The following is a 6000-nucleotide window of genomic DNA, read 5'->3' as shown; positions in this document are numbered from 1 at the left end:
CAATAAAGGAAATGAAGCATAATTCAGCAGTAGGTTCCCTGCTTGTGTCTTGAAGATGTGTCAAAACCAACTTGCACCCCCTCTAGCCAATCTGTGGCGGAACTCACTGGATGCTGGATATATACCAGAAGACCTTCTATCCTAGTCTGTTGTCCCAGTTTTCAAAAAAGGAAACAAATCGCTTGCCGTGAATTACCATCCAATCTCACTCACCTCTCATATCATTAAGGTATTTGAGAGGGTGCTGAGATCGCGTATGACTCACTTCCTTGAGAGTCATAATATGCTGAACCCCAACCAGCATGGATTCCGTAATGGGAGAGATTGCCTGACGCAGCTACTGCATCATTTTGATGATATTTTGAGAGCCTTGGGAGAGGGCTCCAACACTGATGTCATCTACCTTGATTTCAGCAAGGCCTTTCACAGGGTTGATCATAAGATCCTTCTGAGAAAGCTGTCCAATATTGGTGTCACTGGAAAGCTGCTGCAGTGGATCAAGTGCTTCCTGTCTAACAGAACCCAACATGTTGTAGTCGAAGGAGTCAAATCCAGCTCAGCCAAAGTCAGCAGTGGTGTCCCACAAGGCACTGTTGGGCCCACTTCTCTTCATCATCTACATAAATGATATTACTGACACCATCAAACACAGTAACATCAGAACCTTTGCTGATGATTCCAAGCTCCAGAAGGTCATCAATGGCGTGGATGACCGAATAAGCCTTCAGTCAGACCTACTGGCTGTTGTCCAATGGGCGGAAAAGAATAACATGTTGCTAAACGAAGACAAATTCGAACTGATCCACTTTGGAAGGGAGGACGCTCTGAAACTCCCATACTCCCTTCCATCTGGAGAAATTCTCATGGCATCCAACAACATCAGAGACTTGGGAGTAACAGTGGACAACAACATAAGCTGGGCTACACATATAAGCAACAAAGTTGACATGGCCCGCAGAATGTGTTCCTGGATTCTCAGACCCTTCCAGTCGAGAGATTCCTACACTATTATCCTTCTCTTCTCCACTTTTGCCCGACCCCACCTTGAATACTGCTGTCCACTGTGGTCTCCCTACACAAAACAAAATATTATGAGAATTGAAGCTCCCCAAAGGTCAATCACAAAAAAGATAGATGGCATGTCAGACCTTTACTGGGGTAGACTAGAGAAGCTGAAACTGTATTCACTCCAATGACGCCGTGAATGCTACATTATCTGTATGATGTGGAAAATATTCCATAAGCACTGTCCGAATGATGTTGGCATTACCTTCAAAATACATCCAAGGCTTGGACCACGTGCCATCCGTCCACAACAAAAATCTAAATCGCATCACATAACGACAATACGGCACAACTATTTCACCTCAATTGGACCCGCTCTCTTCAACATTACACCAGGACATGTCAAAAAGGAAACTGAACACACAAAATTCAAGAAATCTTTGGACAAATTCCTTCAAATAGTCCTGGACAAACCACCAACACCCGAATATGTCTCCGCAAACAATAACTCTCTGCTCGAATGGGCCTTGGTGCCCAAATCCTGAATTGAAAGACTTCGCCAGGTGGTGCTATTAAGTTAGACATGGCCTGGGCCAATACTGGCCAAAACCTTTCTAAGTTATTCTAAGTTATATGTATATATATATATGTATATATATATGTATGTATGTATATGTATGTATGTATATATATGTATGTATGTATATATATGTATGTATATATATGTATGTATATATATGTATGTATGTGTATATATATATATGTATGTATGTATGTATGTATGTATATATATATATATATATGTATATATATATATTCTTTTATTCTTTTACTTGTTTCAGTCATTTGACTGCGGCCATGCTGGAGCACCACCTTTAGTCAAGCAAATCGACCCCGGGACTTATTCTTTGTAAGCCCAGTACTTATTCTATCGGTCTCTTTTGCCGAACCGCTAAGTGACAGGGACGTAAACACACCAGCATTGGTCGCATATATACATATTCGGGTGTGGGTGGTTTGTCCTGGACTGTTTGAAGGAATTTGTCCAAAGACTTCTTGAATTTTGTGTGGTCAGTTTCTTTTTTGACGTGTCCTGGTGTAATGTTGAAGAGAGCGGGTCCAATTGAGGTGAAATAGTTGTGCCGTATTGTCGTTATGTGATGCGATTTAGGAGTGGCTGTGTGGTAAGTAGCTTGCTAACCAACCACATGGTTCCGGGTTCAATCCCACTGCGTGGCATCTTGGGCAAATGTCTTCTGCTATAACACCGGGCCGACCAATGCCTTGTGAGTGGATTTGGTAGACGGAAACTGAAAGAAGCCTGTCGTATATATGTATATATATATGTGTGTGTGTGTTTGTGTGTCTGTGTTTGTTCCCCTAGCATTGCTTGACAACCGATGCTGGTGTGTTTACGTCCCTGTCACTTAGCGGTTCGGCAAAACAGACCGATAGAATAAGTACTGGGCTTACAAAGAATAAGTCCCGGGGTCGATTTGCTCTACTAAAGGCGGTGCTCCAGCATGGCCGCAGTCAAATGACTGAAACAAGTAAAAAAAAAAAAAGAAAAAAAATACATATATACGACAGGCTTCTTTCAGTTTCCGTCTACCAAATCCACTCACAAGGCATTGGTCGGCCCAGGGCTATAGCAGAAGACACTTGCCCAAGATGCCACGCAGTGGGACTGAACCCTCAACCATGTGGTTGGTTAGCAAGCTACTTACCACACAGCCACTCCTGCGCCTATATGTATGTATATATATATATATGCATGTATATATATATTTGTATATATATATGTATATATATATATATATATGTATGTATATATATATGTATGTATATGTATATATATGTATATACATATATATATGTATGCGTGAATATATATATATGTATGCATGTATATACATATATATATGCATGCGTGAATATATATATATGTATGTATGTATATATGAATTTTTTGCGTAATGAGATAAAAAAACCAAGGCATTTTATAGTTATTAGAGCGTTTATAGATAGGTCTTACAGCTGTTTCTAGAATATTAATAATAATATCCCTTCATATATCTCATATATGTATGTATATATATATGTATGTATGTATATAGATATATGTATGTATATATATGCATGTGTATATATATATATATGTATGTATATGTATATATATATCTTTATATATAAAAGGGAGGTTGTGTGTCTGTCTCCTACGATTTAGATTCCTAACTACTCCCACATTTTGCGGTGCAGTTTTACCAAAACCGGGTATCTTATAGTCGTGATTCATATCGAGCCCTTCTGGGTATTAGCGCATGTCTACGATGAGTCTAGGATTTAAAAAAAAAATTATCATCATTTTTTTCCATTTTAATGCATTTTTTCGCTATTATATAAGGGAAGTAACTCTCTAAAAATGTCTACGATGAGTCAACGATTTAAAAAAAAATTTACCATAATTTTTTTCCCATTTTTAATGCATTTTTTTTGCTACTTTTTGGCTATAACTCTCTAAAAATGCTTATATAGTTATTTCCCTTACAAACCCGAGCAACGCCAGGTGATACTGCTAGTGTATGTATATATATATATGTATGTATATATATATATATGTGTATGTATATATATATGTGTATGTATATATATATATGTATGTATATATAAATATGTGTATGTATACCTTCCTTCTTGTGACACTTGTGAAGACCTGTTGAGACAAGTGATCAAATCAAATCAAATCAAATCAAAATAGATGAACATCAATGGAATTTGTATCTTTGTGGTACCAGTGCCGGTGGCACACAAGAAAACCATCCGAACGTGGCCGTAGCCAGTACCGCATCGACTGGCCTCCGTGCTGTGGGCACGTAACAAACACCATCCATCTGGCACCTGTGTCGGAGACACATAAAAACATCATCCGAAGACCCGACAAAACAAGACTAGTCAGGCCATAACCCGTGGCCCCTACCTGGGACGTTGTCAGTTCACCTGTGCATACCTTCCTTCCTTCTTGTGACACTTGTGAAGACCTGTTGAGGCAAGTGAAAATCAAATCAAATCAAATCAAAATAGATGAACATCAATGGAATTTGTATCTGTGGGCACGTAAGAAACACCATCCGATCGTGGCCGTTCGTCAGCCTCGTCTGGCATCTGTGTCGGTGGCACATAAAAACACCATCCGAGCGTGGCCGTTCGCCAGCCTCGTCTGGCACCTGTGTCGGTGGCACATAAAAACACCATCCGAGCGTGGCCGTTCGCCAGCCTCGTCTGGCACCTGTGTCGGTGGCACATAAAATCACCCACTACACTCTCGGAGTGGTTGGCGTTAGGAAGGGCATCCAGCTGTAGAAACACTGCCAGATCTGACTGGCCTGGTGCAGCCTTCGGGCTCCCCAGACCCCAGTTGAACCGTCCAACCCATGCTAGCATGGAAAGCGGACGTTAAATGATGATGATGATGATGATGATATGCTTGTATATATACATATCTATATATATATATATATTATATGTATGTATATATATATATATATAAATATATATTTGTTTTGTTTTGTTCTGACAACGTAATTCCTGGTTTTTCCTGAAGAGAAAGCTGCAATATGGTATCCTTATTTAATCAGAATTTGGAAAATTGTGGCCTTTGAAACATGTGTAGAATGTAATAAAAGGAATTCTGTACAATCTTCGTTCAACTCCATTTCTTCCATTCACTAATTGTGTATACATCTATATATATGTATATACATCTATATGTATGTATATACATCTATATGTATGTATGTATGTATGTGTATATATATATATATATATATATTATATATATATAATATATATGTATGTATGTATATGTATGTATATATATATATATATATGTATGTATGTATATGTATGTCTATATATATATATATAATATATGTATGTATGTATATGTATGTATATATATATATATATATTATGTATGTATATATGTATATATATATGTATGTATGTATGTATATATATATATGTATTATATATATATATATGTATGTATGTATGTATGTATGTATATATATATATATATGTGTATGTATATATATATATTATGTATGTTATATATATATATATAGATATATATGTATGTATATATATATATATATGTATGTATATATATATATATATATAGATATATATATATATATTATATGTATGTATATAATATATATATATATATATATATATATATGTATGTATGTATATACATATATATATGTATGTATGATATATATATATATGTATGTATATATATATATATATTATATATATATATATATGTATGTATGTATATACATCTATATATATATATATGTATGTATATCTATATATATGTATGTGTGTGTATATATATATTATATTATATATATATATATATATATATATATCTATATATATGTATGTATATCTATATATATGTATGTATATCTATATATATGTATGTATATCTATATATTTGTATGTGTGTATATATATATATATAAATATATATAAATATATAAAAACATGATGCCAAGGATTCAGCGGTACATATGTTCCGGGCCTTTATTAGACGGATTTATAACAATGCATAATGTGTGTTTATGGCCTTCTTCAGCCGCGCACAACTACTACCGCAAGGACATGTATTACATCAAAATTTTTGTCCTTGAGGTAGTAGTTGTGCGCAGCTGAAGAAGGCCATAGACACACATTATGCATTGTTATAATCCATCTAATAAAGGCCCGAAACATATGTGCCGCTGAATCCTTGGCATCATGTTTTTATTTTGATTAATTTACTCCACCACCTACACTACCAAACGGTATATACAGGTGCTTACAATTATCAAGTACTCACCCTGAATTTCTATATAAATATATATGTATATATATATATATAAATATATATATGTATATATATATGTATAAATATATGTATATATATATATATGTATATATATATGT

The sequence above is a fragment of the Octopus sinensis genome, linkage group LG11 (genome assembly GCF_006345805.1).
Source record: "Octopus sinensis linkage group LG11, ASM634580v1, whole genome shotgun sequence".
Lineage (NCBI taxonomy): Eukaryota > Metazoa > Mollusca > Cephalopoda > Octopoda > Octopodidae > Octopus > Octopus sinensis.
The sequence above is the reverse complement of the archived record's forward strand: the minus strand, read 5'-3'. Positions refer to the sequence as shown.